Source organism: Odontesthes bonariensis, chromosome 1, assembly GCF_027942865.1.
Source record: "Odontesthes bonariensis isolate fOdoBon6 chromosome 1, fOdoBon6.hap1, whole genome shotgun sequence".
Taxonomy (NCBI): Eukaryota; Metazoa; Chordata; class Actinopteri; order Atheriniformes; family Atherinopsidae; genus Odontesthes; species Odontesthes bonariensis.
In genome coordinates this window covers 36,105,616-36,123,625 of record NC_134506.1, presented here as the reverse complement: position 1 = coordinate 36,123,625, position 18,010 = coordinate 36,105,616, and the positions used below count along the sequence as shown (strand labels likewise).

At 39.5% G+C, this 18,010-nt stretch overlaps 1 protein-coding gene across 1 annotated transcript in view; it reads right to left on the bottom strand.

Moving 5' to 3' along the window:
- The window catches only part of trip4 (thyroid hormone receptor interactor 4), a 101,689-nt gene that overhangs the window by 39,996 nt on the left and 43,683 nt on the right, over positions 1-18,010 (bottom strand). The gene's annotated exons all lie outside the window — the stretch shown is intronic.

Here is an 18,010-nt window from a genome sequence, read left to right as displayed (position 1 = left end):
GGAGGCATGTGAGCACCACCTCATCCTCTTATCAGGGTGGAAGTTTCTAAACTAAAGAATAAAAATGAATTCAAATGTCTGATCCAGAATATGATTTTAGACATCACGAACATCCCCAGTAACAAAGATTATTGCACAACGTTTGTGTTTCTTTCCTATGGGACATAATGGTGGATTTAGTATTACTTAAACCTTTTCCAGATATAAACATTCTGTTAATAGATGGAAGAACAGGAAATGTGCTAACATGTGCTTAAGAGGACAATGTTAGGAAATACCAAATTTCTTACATTGATCGTATAAAAATCCTTCTGCTGATACCAAATGACTGACTGCACTGTTCTTCATTTGTACTATTATACCACATTAAATACCAATAAATCTGTATAATTTGACTGATGGATCATTTTTACATACCCGACTATGTCAAGCTTTGGCAATATTTAACCCAAATATCCCATATTGTCATACAGTATCACTTTAAGACAGAAAACAAGAAAAAAAACCCTAATGGTTCTCTTTTAAAGTCAGCAAAATAATTAATAATGTGTCCTCTTAGAGGCATAAATATGCATTTAACATTTAAATAGAGGAAAAGGGGATTTTTCCAGAGTTTTAGCTCTGATCAACCATTTTCAACTTGAGGATGACATTTTACAGTAAAATCTAAATTTCAGGTTAGAAGAATGGTTCAGAAAGCAAATTGTAAATGTATCCACATATTTACCTCCCAAAAAGAGAAGAAAAGAAAATACACAAATCAGCTGTGAACAAAGAGGTATGAAATCCTTATGTACAACAACAACAAGATAAAATGAATAACTATTCTGCTCCTCTGAGGAACACACAGTACATTGCTATTGTTAGATTTTTTTAGTGTCTGGCAAGTGAGAGCACACCCAGCCAGCTCTGTGGAGCAAGCCACTTACAGTTGGTCAATAATCCATTTACTTGCATTTGCTATTGCCGTGACTGTAATTTCAATCACACAGACAGGAGGGAGATAAGGGGAGCGGCCTACTGAAAGCTGCACAATGTGTCATGGGTTGAAATGGAGTAATGGCTCCTTGCTTGTTGCCTTCGCCATGAATCATCTGGTCCACGAGCAGATGGGAGGAAGAACGGGGAAGATACGAGTCTCACTTTACATTTCTTTTTAGATAAAAAGTGCACAAGATCACGGATTTGCCACTGGAATGATTAAATCATGTACTACTCAGTTTTGACTCTTACTCTTGACTAGAGCCAAGGTGACAGTGCAGGTTTCCTCACATTAGAGACAGGCAACATCCTCCTGTCTTCCTGAATGCATTATCACCACTTTTGGAGTGAGAAGTCAGTATTTACAGCTGAGTTTTACGATGTGTGGTGCGTTTCCCGGTTGTGTCGAGTCAGTATTACTTACTGCTGCCTTTGACAGAAAAGAAAAACTACTCTACACAATGACTTCTTGAACACACATCATTTCAAAGTGTGGCTGCATTACAGGGTCATCTCTAAGTGTATTTGATTGTGGTCATAAGAGCTGGTCAAATTTAGACAATGATAATGTCATGTCCAAGAACATTGTCCGTGTATCAGAGAGACTCATACTACCATGACACCATCTTTCCAGGCACCCCCTCCCTCCTTCACAAACCTTCACATGCTGCCTTTCCTCATTAGGATTGCAAATAACACCTAAAGCAAGAGCAGCGATGGCAGCAGTCATGAAAAAGGAAATAGGACAGAATTAACAAATTATGCAAGTAGCGTGTAAAGGACGGAAGGAACAGAGCGTAGCAACAAGGAGGTGGGTGATAAGGAGGAGGTGGCGAGAGCATATTACAAATCTGATTACACCTTTAATGTGACAGTCCTAGATGACAGCTATTTCTGTTCATGCCGTACCTTTCCGTTGATAAGATTAGATACAGTTTGTGCACAGTTCATTTCTCACTGACAAAAAGAGGATCCAGAATTTACAGATGCATCACAAAATCACCGAGACAATATCTGATATCTGAGTGTTTAAGAATAAACAAGAATTGAAACGCAAGCTTTTGAACAAGTGTCACATCGTGAGTGTTTTTTCACTGCAGCACTTTCTTAGATGAATACATCTTCAATGATTTTCCCCTTTTTGTATTTTCATACAATTGAAGGTTGTCGCCATCTTTGAAAAACCAAGGAGTAAATGAGCAGTTGATTCTCCAAAAGGGACAAAAAACAACATCAAAGACAGAGTTTTCTTTTTCAAGAAACACATGAAAAATGTCTATGTATCAATCACAAAGATCAAGCAGTAAAACTCAAGCAGCCATTAGACTACGCCACACATATTCAGATGAATCGCCTCGGCTCAAATCAGCCTGTAGTTTCGATCTAAAAAAGAACTACAGGTTTGCGTTTTCAAGCTTAGCACTGAATAACATCCATTAAAACGTGGCACTGCCATCCCACTTAATGCCTCTAATCGAAATCTTCAAGTGCACTCGTGTTATGCATTTCAGATGTCAGTCATTAAGTTCTCTACAGTGTTTTTCAGCTTCATTACTTAAAGCAAAATTATGTGAATTAACTACTGGCATCTAACAGCTTCTTTTAAGACATACAGTATGCAGCTAAGTGACACTCTTTGTTACACAGACAGGAGTGCAATGAGGCAATCAGGGCAAATTGTAGCAGTTTTGATTAAGGAACTTCTTACCAAAACTGCCCCATTCATTACTTTTTGTTTGCACAACTTTATAAAGCAACAACCAAAAACAACAATCATTTGAGAAGGTTAACATTTAGTCCTGCCACGAGAGAGAAAAAGATGTTTAAATTGACTTAAGCCTCTTTTTCTGGCGTTAGATGATGGAGCTAATGAGCGTTAGCATAGCTTAGCATAAAGAGCTAATGAGCGTTAGCATAGCTTAGCATGAAGAGCTTAGGTGTTAGCATGGAAGTGTTCAATAAACATGATCAAACATGTTCACTAGTTAGCTTAAAACTGATTTTGGAAAGAAACCAGCTTCTTCACTTTTCTTACAACCTTTAGTCCAAGCTTGAATCATTCAATCCTGGTGCTATCACCACAGTTGGTGTACAAACATAAAACATGGTATCAATCTAGTTTTCTCTTCAGAGAAATCCAACAGATCGTCTTATTGAACATATAAATACGCAGCATAGTGCAAACTTTCCTACTCCATAGTTTCTCATGTCATTATTGGCAGCAAAAGTTAGTGTTTTTATTTTCTGGAGGAAAGAAAAAAAAACAAACAAAAAAAACACATTAGCTGACCTGTAACACGGCTCGGTCACATTGAGGAAACAGAAACCACGGATGAACTGACTTTGCCTCAAGTTGAGAACAACGGCTTGTGTCACTGAGTGCACAGCAGCCAAGGAAAGCTCTTTTATCATTTCACAGCAGAAAGAGAAACATTCTGAACTGCTCTTCACTGCTTGTAGAATTCACAGAACAACAGCACGCTCCTTTGGCTAATGTCAGTCATCATGGCAGCATGACATGGCAATTGACACAACGTTACATTGTTCTAATAATAAAACGTGCAATATATGTCAATTTTTCATGTGTATGGCAAATACAGCGCAAGCATCATGCCATTCTCCATCACTGTCAAGCCTGAAGGAAAACGAGAGGAACACATAGGTGACCTTTGTCTGATTGACAATTCTGTCATGAGCAGATCGATGAAGCCAGCGACATTAAGTAGTCCATTGTCTGAAGAGGTCTAAGACTGAAAGGTTAAACAGGAGATTTGTTAGCAACCTGTTTTAGTTCATGATTTGGTTAATGACGGTCAGCACGAGCATCGTTGAGCCCAGCTATAGTTACAGGTCGACTTGGCCAGATAATTGGCCCCTGTCCCACGGGAGCGTATGAAAAAATGTTCCCGACATTCTGCTGCTCCTAACTTCCTCCGTTGGAGGTCATCGTACATGTAAGTATAGACAAGTTGTCTATAACCTTGCAATTTTGTTTGATGAGACTTACGTTGTAAAAGTAGGATTTTATTAGAGCAGAGCGACACACTGGAAATGCTTTCAATGACTCTGTTCAGACATAGTCTTAATCACTGATTTTTCAGTCAGTTTTTGACACATTTAGCCATCTGACAAAAGAAGTTTCAGCGAAAAATGCATAAAGAAGTGCACAAAATGCCCATTTGAGTCAAGTTGAGTGTATACGACGTTATCTGGGTGTGTTCAATTTCGTACGGTTGGACAAGCATGTCGACGTGCATTTTAAAAGTCTGGATATGTAATCAGCTTTTTTCTTGTGTCATGTGAACTTGCTTACTATCACGTAATTCATTCTATGTAACAAAACTTACATGAAGACTCAGACACTAACTAGGAATGCAAATACAAAAAAATATAAATCTGTAATCAGTTGTATTTTCGTATGTGGAACCAAGCAATTCCACTAAAAGCACCAAGAGCTATACTCTTAAATTATTAAAGAAATACCACAGAAGAGCTTTGTTGCTAGTACTGAAATGAGAGCATGTTTCAGTGGGTAATGGACTCTGAGAAATGTTGTAATGAAACAGTAAAGAGAATGAGGCCAGAAGAAGGTTGTGATTTAAGTGCAACTGCTCGTCATCTGGTAAAGTCAAGGTCACGACCTTGTGAGCTCTCGTGATATTGCTGGTTAGCTTTTAGAAATAGAAGAGTGGCGCATAGAGGAAGCCTGACAACGCCTGCACTGATAGCCCATTTATTCCACTAGTCATGTTCTGAATGATTTGATTTAATAGAGAGCTACTCTAAGATAAAAAACACTAGAAACAAATGTAGGCTGGTATAAATAAAAATAATTTACGTCCTTTCTTTGGCAACTTAACTAGAAATCATTTCATTACAAAGCGCTGAAAGGACCATTTAAACAGCTTCATTAAAGATCCAAAGCCAAAGAAAAACACAATGGCTTGCAATCCCAACAGTATTGTTCCATTTTGTGGCTGCACTTATTATAATTACTGGTGACATATAATGACGCAGGGCTCTCTCTGAATGGGTCTGCCCATTATGTGGCGTGAAAGCTGGTCTGGTTTGTGCGACCTGAATGTGGACGCCCCCCCCTGTCACAGTGGGGGCAGGCTCGACTTGGATGCTTCTGCACTGTGGCTGCAGCTCTGCTCAGCGCACAGTGGGGGTAACACAAGGAACCCTATGGTGCGGTAATGCAATATTCATGGTGGGGTGTGAGCAGAGCAGTTAAACACAGCAGAGTTGTGAGAAGACCTTGCAACCCTCTACGAGGGAGCAGCTGCAGCTAGCTCCCCTCTCAAAAGCCCGTCCTCGTGTTCGATCATTGCCTCTTTCTTTCTCTGCTCTCCCTTGTTCCTTCTCTGCTGCCTCTCACTCAACCATTAATTTTTAATCACAACCTAAATAGCTGCCTTGGCTGTGGCTGTGGGGGCAGCAAGTCAAGGGCTCTTGCCTCTGGTTACAAAGCAGGAAATAAATTTGAAGAGATCAAGCTAAACATACAAGCAGGGACAGGGTCGACTAGGAAGAAATGTAAAGTGAGGAAAAATATCACCGCGCTGCTGCCATCACAGCTCAATTAGAATTTCAACTCTTTCATCTTGGACTTTCTATTGCGACTGCAACAGGAAACTGAGATCAAATTAAGATAGAGAGCCCGATTAGATGAAGATTTTCAGAGGCGATGAGGAGGTATTTGGTCAAGGAAAGTCGGAATTTACGTAAAATGACACATTTAGATTTGTTAATATGCAGACAAACAGACAATGGGGTTTAAACAATTAGTGCAAAATAAAAATCTGCTAGTCCCATTATTGATCCATCATTAAGGTCTATACACATTTATTTTCCTGGCTCTGTACTTAAAATCTGACTTCAACAAGGGCTCGTGCAAAATGTAATTTTTCTACTTTGGTGACAATTAATAAACCAAAAATATTAGTCTAGAGAGAGAAAAAAAGCAAGTGAAATCATAGTTGAAATAATAACAATATAACTCACTACGAGTACAAAATATACAGCTTCCAGGAGGAATATATAAATGATTGATTCACCTCTTCACGAAGGACAAGGTTGTGTGGATGTTGTCAGTGAGGTGACAGCACTCAGGCTTTCCTCTGCATTATTTATTTTCCGTATTGGGGTGGTCTGACCCACTCCTGTAATGAGAGCTGGAGTCACGGTCTGTTTGGAGTCCCGGGGCAACGCCGTGCGACCGTGTCCCTGGATCACTGCTCAACCACACAGAGCTCTACACAGCCACTGTTTACTCAGACTTCACTTGGACAGTAAAAGTCAAGCCTTGTTGACACATCTGTGCTGTCTCTCCCCGAGGCTAATGGCTATTACATCTGTCTGCTTCTTTTCAGAGGGAGAGGAAAACTACAAGAATCAAATGCTGTGAAAACACGGACAGCTGATGGAAAGCTGACAAACTGCCTCAGAGGGGAATTACCACAGTTGATTTTTCTCACAAGTGGAGTAAGATGATTACTTTTTATTCTGAGAGAAATGTTGATGGCCTCACGTTAGCAGGGTGTCAGTGTTTATACCAATAGAGCTGTGCTTGTCTCAGATGGCTCTTTTCACCGTTATTACTTTACACACAGCGACAGAGCTGTGCACAATTTCTGCTGCTTGGGATTTCTCAATAAAAGCAATAAGAAAAGAAGGTTTGATGATGTAGTGAAGTAAAGTGGGATACTGGCAGGTCTTTATTACCGCTATCTAAAACTATCTGGCCTGACAGAAGCTCTTTTCACATGAGTAAATAAAAAAATAAAAAAACTCACTAGCATCTAACTTTTAATCAGACTTTTTCTAGTTTCTGTTAGCTCTTAGTCTCTGATTAACAGTGCAGCAGTTGCAGATATTTATCAGCTCCAGCTCTGATTGGCAGTGATGAGAACGCGGTCCTTTCAATGAAAAATATGCTTAATTGCTGTGACGAACCTACAGCAACAATTCACTGATAAAAAAGACGAGATTGATCAATTTTGACTGTCTGTAAGACAGCTGTGTCAGAAACTGTGGCTCAACGCTGCCTCCAGGACACTGCATAATGTCATCCCTTCATCATAATGTAGTTTCAGGCTTGTCCCCAGGCAAGTAGTGGAAGCTACTGGACTGGTTCTGAGTTCATGCAGCCCCCTGAGCACTGAGGGTAAACACTATATTACTGGCAATAGGCAATTGAATTAAATTAATCATTTAAATCATTCAGTGTTTTCTGCATTTAGTTTGCCGACACCACTGCTAATCCAAGGATCTCCATCCATTTTAGTTTATTTGAAATTCTGGAATGAAATGACGAGATGATGTACTCAAGTTATTAGATAAAGTGGGGATAAAACTTCAATTTATGAGAGCTTTGAATGTTGTAACAATATAACATTAGGGTTACACAGGTTAGCTTCATCCTGGTCGTCGTACATCAATTTTAACAACAACCACTTAGCTCTTTAATCTATAAATGTGTTGCAAAGTGGCTTACAGTTCTTCAAAACCATCATTACGCCTGGACGATGAAAAAGGCTGTATTTGTTCTTAGTGACAACATTCAGTGATGAGATGGGGGAAGGGAGTATGACACAACTGCAACCAAAATGGACACAGATTTCTCTCCTAATGTAGGTGACTTTGACAGTAAAATAGACTTTTTACTCTTCTTACCATCTATGGTAGCTAAATAAATCACTGTGGTCCAGTCGTTCTTACACATTATAATGTAGAAATGTTACATAATATGCTTTAAAAAGATTAAAGACACGTGGGGCTAAAAAACAACAACTTAAGTGTAATTTAATTTAGTAATTTTGAAATACAGAGATGAACAAACAACAAAATTAAGTGAAAAACATTTTTAAACAGTAGGTAAATTGCCTGAAATTACATGTTGGATGACAAAAGCTAATCAAAAGCTCAAGTTTATCAAAATGTATCATTATGATGAAATCGACCAGCCAAAAACTGTTTAAGGGACACGAACATCCAAAATGTAATTAATTTTCCTTGTATGAACATGGTTATATTCAGTTCTAATTCTTATGTAACAAAAACACACAACAGTAGTAAGTCTTCGATGTACTGGTGAAAATGAGAGTATCTAACCAGACATGCGATGAGCCCACTTTTTGTGACATTTCAAACTTGAGTGCAACATTCAGTTGGCAGGTGAGTGGGAGAACATCCACTCAACCTTTATAAAAATACCACAAGTGACTCATTGGCCTTGTCTAGTTTAATACCCTCACCTCGATCAGCCACTTGAACTGTGAGAATAAGCCACCTATTGATCCGAAGATCCCTAACCTGACAAATTAACCAAATCAAGGCTGCAGCCTTAACGCATTCGTGCAAACGAGCAGACGTCTGCCGATCAGTTGGACACACACATGCACAAAGATGGGAGTAATCACTAATCAAGGAACATTGATCACGATGCAAAGCGCATCTGTCTGCACACGCCCGCCCCGGTGCAGACACAGATTGATTACTCTGACAAGCTTTAGGACGGAGACAAAGACTAAAGGAGAGAAAAGACGCAAAAACAAAGACGACGTGGTAATGAAAACAAAGCGCGGGGCACACAACAGAACGCTCCAGTCAATGCAAAGGCAGGGCCAGATGTGTTAACATCTGCTTTTGTAGCACAGACATCATCTGTATTAGAGAGTTGCACATTTATAAAACACCCAAACAGAAGTGCAAGTTACAGTCTGTGTAAAATGTACCTCTTGAATCAAGGAACTGTAGTGAAATTGCTGCTTTGGGAAAGAAATGAGCAGATGAATGCCTTGACTTTGAATCAGCGCATCAGGCATAATCAGAAGGGAAGAAAAAAGACTGGGTCATGCTACAATAAACATCAGCATATCGTGTATATCTCAGCAAAGGACACTCATACTCCTATGGCTCGTTTTAAAGCCACGAGGAGCTTAAACTAGATGCATTTTCACCAGTTATTGCCATTTCATTTTAGAACAAGATAACGACAGAATGATATCAAATCATGACAAATGTGCCCACTTTATTCAAAAAGAATGCCATTTGTGCAGTAAACGTGACCAGCAGTGGCACGTCAAATGCTGATTGATATGGATTTCGTAATGGCCGCCGATAAAGGCAACAATGCTCGGTTAAGATAAGGAAAGACAAATCTATTGCTACAACACAGAGCAATTTCTCTACACAGCCTTTTCAACCTTTCGAGAGACAGAAAGCTGGGAGGCTTCATTACCAAGGGCAGCTGATAAAACCTCTGAGCTCAAATGCAATCAAACGCTAAAAACCTCTCAGACAAAGCATGTCTCTGTCAAGGCTACACAATGCTGAAAATGCTATTTATAAAAATGACTGAAATTCTTTAAATCTGCATCAAGTGGCTGGCTACTGCCGGACATTTTCTTGTTTTCCCATTCAACTCGTGACACAAGCACAAGAATAGTCAACCTTACGACATCTTTTCAGTTCTAAAAACGTGTCAGTTGATTTTGTGAATGAGGGGCAACCGATCAAACAACCCCGCTAATCAAGATCACGATTCCCAACCAGCCACATATCACTCATGCAGACCAGATCATCTCAGTCAGTTTCTAACAGTTTTTCCTACCACTCAGACTCAACATCTGCAAAGCGACAGGCTGTAATAATGAACCTAAAATTCATTTAGATTCATCCACAGGTGAGCTTTTGTGTGCTGCCATCACAGTCTTGGATCTCAAAGACAAAGGGGACAAACAACCCAGTCGCCTCAGCTTTCTATAAGTCATTTATTCTTTGCTCAGCTATACGGTTCTAACGTCAGTATCGGCCAAAACTCAGCTTGTTGGGACGCCTGCTGTGTCCTGGTTGTTTTTGAAAAACACTAACCAGTTTCCAAAAAAAGTGTGGAGTCAAAAACAAACATAAAAAAGTGATTTATTCACATATCCGTTATCTAAAAGTGGCAGCATATGCTAGGTGCATGGCAGTAATTAAGAGTAGAAGGTGTAAAGGTCACTAACCAGAAACAAAATCTTAAAGAACAGGGAGTCTGGTTGGCGTTTGTAAAAGACATAAAAATTAAGAGGTCTTCCTTCCGTCTGGATATGCTACAACTCTTCTTTTCGATCAGCTTCTATTGGCTTCTATTGGCTATTCTATTCTTCTCTAAAATAGGCAGAAAATAGGCTGAAATAGCAGATTTTTATGTAATGATTCAAGTGAGTTAAATATGCTAATATAAGAGACAAAGGAACTCCCATCTCTCTTTATGCAAAGGCAGTATAGAGGAAGTTTTTTTTTTGTTTTTTAATGTAGCCACTTCAGTTTTTTTTCTTTAAGAGATGCTTTAAAATGCGCATAAAGTGCTTTCACCTGATGCACATGTACTGTACTAATAATCATATCTGTTTGAAACCAGTTTGTTATGCTGTAGCTGGTTCGAAACGGGTCTCTCTTGAGAACGAGACATGTCTCAGTGAGATTACCTGTATAAATAAAAGGTTAAGTAGACACAAATAAAATAAAGATGACTAAATGGAGTACACATTCACCGTGTGAGGGTGCAAAGAAATATTTGAGCTTAAGAAAGTGGAGTGTGAAAACAGCACTCCATCGGTCTTTGTTCTTTGAACAAGACTCATTTTACAACGCCACAACAAAATACTGTGTTATTTTTACGGCTGCTAATTTAGCATGCAGGAGAGCAGTCACCGAAGCTGTAAGGACTAGCAGGTCTTGTATGGTAAGGTTTATTGCCTTGGGCTCTCTCGGGCTCCCATGCCTGTGTGCTTTAGACTTTGCTCAACAGCTCAGCTCTCTCCTCCCTCTTCTCTTCTCCCCATTAACCGGCTGACAGATCAGTAATAAACACAGCCTGTCACCTTCAAGGCCTGCCTCTCATTTACTAGAGAACACATGAAACCCCAGTCTCTCATTCCCTCTCCATCTCCTCCTTTTCCCTTCATCCACTGGACTCATTGGAGCTGAAACACGATTTTTGGCCTCTGCCGCCTCTGAGGCAGCAAATTCTCTGCTGCACCCAGATAGTCCTGAGAAAAGGCATGAATATTAAATGGAAAATCTATGAATAAATAACCCCCCCAAAAAAAAAGAGGACTTCCGTTGCTCTAACCTCTTTCTGTCTCCCAGCAGTGGATGACAGTAAAGCACAGTGGAGAAATGAGAGGAAAAACACAACCACCTCCGAAGAAAAGATGGACATTTGTTAGGTAATTGGCTTTCTGTACTTACCATCCCACGACGGGGTAATTTTACACATAAAAAGAAAGGGGTAATCACAAGGTAACAGCACAGCTGATGGTTAGTGGAACAAAATTTAGCAGGGAATATATATTGTGTTATTTCCATATGCAGTGCAACCTGAGGCATAAAAGCCGTGTGTGTTGCAAGGGCTCAATAATGTATGCGTGGGAAATGCAAATTACACTGCTGGTAGAGAGCTGGAAGTGGTATGTGTACAACGGATATGATGCTGAATGCAAAGCAAACAAATAAAGAGAATCATCCATTTGTGATGTATACTCACTAGTCCCTGGGCTTGTTGCTGTTACACAGGAACAGGTAAATATAGATTTCTTTGCTTTAAGCAATTACCTAAGTGAGGTTGAGGTGTTCTCTACCGGATTTCAGTGGCCTGTATTTTAAACAGAACACTGAGAGCAAAAGATAAGACGAGCATAAAATGCCTGGTTAATAAGTTTCAATGAATGTCTGTTTTATAAGCCGTCTGTGTTCACATATACACAGCAATCTCAGTGCCATTCACACACTACCGGAGGACAGAGTGATAAGATAATCCAACATTTTATTAGGAGCAGTAGAAAAGTGCCTGGAAGTATAATCTTTAAGTTAGAGTTAGCATTATTAGCATTTAATGTATCTTTATTTCACATTCTATCTGACGTATACTGTAATGGAACTATACTATTAAATTATATGTAAATCAAGCCGTTCCTACTGCTTCTGCTTCAAAAATACAAAATTAAACTGATAATACAGTGAATTTGACAACCAGGATTAATGGATGAAAAATGTTCAATAAATTTTTCAAAGAGGCCACTCGCAAAAAGAAACTTATAAGACGGTCTAATTTTCGTGTATGGATCGGCTAAGAAATAAGTCTGAAGCGTTCAAATTGCATGAATATGCGCTCGCCTCACCCTATAATGCGTTAACTTGATGTATGATCAGCTTTAATTCACAGAACTATCTGTGAAACAGTTTTTAAGTAGCAGGCACTTTCAGAAGATATTTAACAGTTGACTGGATGAAGCATCTGACTACCAAAGTCATCAAACTTCAATCAGATGAACTCAGAGTTACACAACTTGTAAATGACTAAGAGATGCTAATGTTGTTTGTCATCACAGCTAAAACGCTCCCATAGGTTCCAGTTATTGGATGCCGACTGGTTTGGATAGTTTGGAGCCTGCCAAGATAGATTTTAGCTATGACTGCAATCTCAAAAATTCCAAAAAACCACTTGCTTTGCAAGATAAATCGTCTGTAGGATTACACAATCTACACCTTTTAAAGGCCTAAATGCACTTCTGTGGAGTCTCTGTGTTGGGGCTTCGAACGTGCGCATCTAGATGACATTTTTATCAACACTTGGAGGCAGTCTCATAAATATGTGGAACAATGTGAGCTGTGAGTTGCTGGTCCTTGAGCTTTGCCCTGCTTTGGACAAGCAAAGGGGTTATACATCTGAATTGTGGAGGAGTGGAACTAACTTAGATTAATTGAAATTGTCTGCTTTCTGTGCTTTTCACCTGTGCTTCTTCGCTATGTGTCGTGTAGGCGCTCTCTGTTATGAAACTGGTGGTTAGCCTCTCCCGGCCCAAGCTATCTTTCAGGCGATCGGCGGTTCATCTTCGCATAGTGTCATCTCAGAAGTCAACGGGCTGTTAGCTTTTTTGGAGGACAGCCCATATGAAAGATGTTCCTCTGTGGGGGGCTGAGAGCAACGACGATGTTCCGCAGACGTGCAAAGCAAAAATCTCCCAATGCAAACACGCAATTCACATGTGGTGAACTCACATCAGACAGCCGGGGCTCGCTCGCTGCATCTGCCTTTCAAAAAATGCGAGAAAAGCAATAAACAATGGCATCCATTTTGACAGTGGTAAACTGAGACTTTTGGTCAATAATTACTCAGCCCATTGTTTTCTCTGAGCTTTACTACTGGCTGTTTTTATGTCCGGGATATTCACAGGTACAAAAGGCCTAATAGCTGAAATATTGCAAAAACAATTTTCCATAATTAAATGTTTAAGTGCCTGAATAGTGTTGTCACTGAAACTACTCTGTCAAGCCTGCTGCGATTTTGAGATTTGACCAACACCAAAGATAAAATGACCCCTTTGCGACCTGCTGCCAAAGCTGAATTTCTCATCGCAGTAATTACACCCATGACTTCCTTTCTTGTAAGACAGACACCTCAACAAAAGAGAGCACTTTTGTATCTGCTAAAGAGCCATCGGTGTGACTAATCTTAACAGGGAGAGATAAGGCAGTGAGGCACAAAGCACTCACTGACTTCATGTGTTTACAAGAGTCATAAATTTGGCCACAAGTGAAGAGCTAGCAATGAGTCTTTCCTTTAAAAGCTGGCGAAGAACTTTGTGTTTTGATTTTCAAACACTTATCTCCCGTCTGTACTTTCCGTTACGAGTATTGCGTGTAATTATTCAGATCATTTCCATGTTTAGTTCAAGTGCAAACATATTCCTTGGTCCTTTTAGGATGATATAAAAGAACATGATTTCCTATGGAACAAACACAAGCCACAGAACTGATGGCTTAAATCATGGAATCATTTTCTGTACAATCAGCCAGCACTTCTTTGATGCCAACAAATGGCTACAAGATGGAACAAAAGGCACCGACTGGCTTCAGCTAACAAATCATATTCTGAAATCCTTGGTCTGATTGCAGTCTACTGTTGCATTTCTTTCACCAAGCCACTGCTGTAAGATGAATGCAGAAGTGGTTGTTCAGAAGAGTATGAAGTTTTTCTTGCTGGTTGACCATTCCGAGGCTTAAAGCCATCCGATTCGCTCATGGAACATTACGCTGCATATGCACTCTTCGTGCCTGAAAGGAAAAGGATTTCAATTCCATCGAGGTATCATAAAAAAGAAGGTCAAACATAATTCTCAGTTCTTTATCATCCAAAACATTAAGTAGCAGCTTCAGGCTCAACACCAGTACCCGCATGATGTCTTTATCTGTCAATTTAAATGGATCTGCACTTCTACAGCACCAATTAACCCGAGTTAGGTTAAGTATGTGGCAATGTGTCTCACTGTTTTCACAAATTACGCTTAGATCTTTACAGGACAATTACAGGATCTTTTGACCAAATATCACTGTAGTTGGCAGTGAAGTGGCAAACTGTGGCCATGTCTAACTGGTTTGAGGTTTAGTAGGGGGTCCGGACCTTTCAGTCTGGATGTAACAAGATAATTAAATGTGACTATTCCTAATTTTTCATCATGTGGATGAATAGTTCGTATTTTTGGCCTTCTGAGGATTATTTGCATCTTTTACATTCAGTAACAGTTACCAAACACTGAATGTTAAAACGCTTTGGGTGTATTGGTATACAGCTCGTATTTCATCTTTTAATACAGAGTCACTTCACACAGATAATATCAGGCTGTTAAAACATGGGGGAAGTGAAGCAATAAGTAACAGTAAAAGAAAATGTGCGTTCGTGGCATCGCGCCAATTAGCTTTCAACACCCAGCCTGACCTTCAGCTTACAAAGAAGTACACACACACACACACACACACACACAGATAGAAATATTCACAGGATGTGACCATAAACCAGTTCCCTTCTTACAGACATTTTAAATGTCACAGACTCCACTGCAGGCTAATGACTGATCAACCCGAGTTCGCAGTAGCATCTATCTATACAGCCAACAGGCAAGAAAGAGAGAAGGAGGGAAAGCCTGAATTAGATTATCTGATAACAGCCAAACACATCCAATAATGCTAATCTGTATGTGAGTGTGCAAGGCTTTCTATTCCATGGTTTCAAGCTTTCAGCAGTAATAAAAAACATCTCTTCAGAACGTTTGCTTTTGCTACAAAAAAAAAAAAAAAAAAAAAAAAAAAAAAAAGCACACAACTGTACAGATCAGCTGAAATGCTTCGCTCTGATTAAGACTTACAGGCTTACAGGTTGGTTTTCTACTAAATGTTTTGCATACATATGTTGAATTTTGAGGTAATTATAATGTGATATAAGCATTATATGTCAATTCTAACAGGAAACCACAAAAACGCTGGAGGAATTCTTGGCAGTTAATGCTTGACAGTCTGTGGCAAGAAGGCTTGCTGCTGTGAGTTAGGTACCAGCTAATATTCATCATGGCTCCCAGTCCCATTTCCCACAACATGAGTGCACAATTTGCCTAATGAAACAATTAATCTCAGCAGCAACGCAGTGTAATTCCACATATTGCAAAATGCCCTACCAACACATGAAAGATTCACACCCCAATGACAAAAAAAAACCCCAACAACAATTGTTATCATTGTGTAACAAAGCGATGACTCTGCTGAAAGAAAATGGAAAAGCACGTCGCTGTTCATCTCTTCTCTAGCACACTGTGATGAGGCATGAGATGTTTGCCAATGCCAGACACAAGTGGATCTTGTCAATGTAAGCTGCTGGAGGAGCAAAAAATACTCGCACTAAGCCCCCCTGAGTAAGATGAGCGGTAATGCCTTGACCCGTGAGATGCAGTGGGAATTGAGGTGGAAGAGAGGCCGAGAGAGCAAAAGAGTGAGATAGTGAAAAGCAAGCTGGTGACAGAAGAATGAGACTGACTGGACTGAGCAGGTCTGTGTAGGTCAGAAAAGCTAATCCCAAATCCAAGCTAACGTGCGCTGCTGGGAGTTTGTCACCATCAAAGCACGCCTCATAACATGAGAAGATATTCAAAACACATGCAGAGTGTAGACTTAGAGTGCCATTCAATCATTTCAGCACTATTGACCAAGTTCTCTTTAATTCAGTGATGAAAAGATAATACTTTCTTTTTAAATTTGAAGAAAATATATTTTTTCCTCTAATTTGCATGATTTAATGTTTTAAATTGAAGAAGAAAAAGGGCCTGGAGCAAAGCTGTGGGCAGCCCTCAAAGTCAGTAGTGAGTAAAACCCCCTTTGGCTAGTTTGCCTAATTTTGCTCTCCTTGTTTGGAGGATTTCCATCCATTCTTCCAGATAAAGTCTCTTGGTTCTGTGAGATTCTTTCATGCTGGGCTCATCAGATGTGTATGCTTAGATGTTTCATGATGTTTATGTTCAGAGACTTTGAAGGCTACGCCAAACCCTTCAGCTTGCGCTTCTTGAGATCACATTGTGGATTTTGAGATGTGTTTTGGATGATTAGCCTGTCGGAAGCAATTCCCTTTTCACCTTCAGTTTTTTAAAAGTTTGCTGATAAGTAATTCCGTCTATTCAACCCATACCACTTAAATGTTCCGCTGGAAATGTTGGCTGGAAAATAAGCCTAAGCTGGACAAAAAAAACCCACACATTTTAACATCAGAAATTCACTTCAAGCTTGTCCAGATGTTGATTTGCAAATTTGTGGTACCGCTGCAAAGCACAACAGTGCACAACCTCCTCAGACTCTGGAGGGATGGTCCATAGTCATGGTCATAGTGTTTTATAGTCCAAATGCAATGCTTGATTTGCCTTTCCAACAGTCCTTTGAGTTTCATTTTGTTTATTTTATTTACTTATTTGAATCTTTTTGCATTTTCAGACCTCAACTTTTATCTTAACGGAACCTGAAAGCTGCCATGTCTTTATTATAATAGGACATAAGGAAAATGTTAGTTAGTTTTAATGTTAGTTTTGCTATGTCTTGATGGTGGGTATGAATTGCTGTAATAGACCGAGTAAAGGAGCTTATTACCAAATTTTGAACATTCGTAATGCTTTGAAGGTTGCATCACCTCAGCTTATCAAGCCAATTAACTTCTAAAACCTTAAGTTCTCTGGAAAATGTCTCGAGGTGCCCAAACTGTACAGGGTGCTCCTTTTCTCCTGTAAAATGCCACTGATGCAGATTAAAGTTAACCTTCTGACATGTAAATTCATAAAAAAGCTAAACCACACAGTCGAGGCTTATTTCAGTGCTTCTTCTTTTGTACGAGGCAGTCTTCATCCATTTTTCAGACCAGCAACAATATGAGTTTGAATTACATGAACGCCTTTTTCCACTTTTTAAAGAAAGTGTAAGACTATGATTTAAGGCCGTCTTCCATTAAAAAAAAGAAGGTAAACTGGCATCTGTAAACACAAATTCCCTTCTTTTCCAAAAACCTGGGCACCTTTTCAAGTTAATACATATTCAATTATATGATTGTTCTTTACATACAGAATTGTACAGAAGTTGATGGCCATGGAGTACAAAGGCATCCCCACGCTTGCAAATGCTCCTCTAATGACAACATTTATGTCAGCTGGCCCCTTACGTGCTCAAATATGCAGCAAGTATAACCCTTGACTTGAAAACTGAGAATAGAATCCAAATCTAAATCTCCTGACATTGAGGGAAGATGGTGGCTTAACAACAAGCCAATATATAGCAGTTGTTGACATCTTCTTACAAGGAAAACTGACCTATATGTTGAGACTAGCTACGAGCAGCACAAGTGCCAAGAGATTCAGTGACAAGGCTGCACGAATAACATCAGGTGAGTCAACTTGCCAGAAAAAGTGTTATTGTCATTTTTATCTTTGTTATTTTCAACATGATGTAAATGCGCCTAAAAAAAACATTTTACTGGAAAAGAAGCAGGCAGCATGAACTGAAAATAAACATAAAATCTATTTGGAGATAACAGTTTACTTTGGGAAACTTAAAACACATTTATTCATCCACCAATAAAAAGAAATGGCCAATTCATAAACCACAGGCTGCTGCCAGTTTAAATTATGCAGGCACAGATTTGACCACAGTGATCTGCGCCCACGACAGCAAGCCA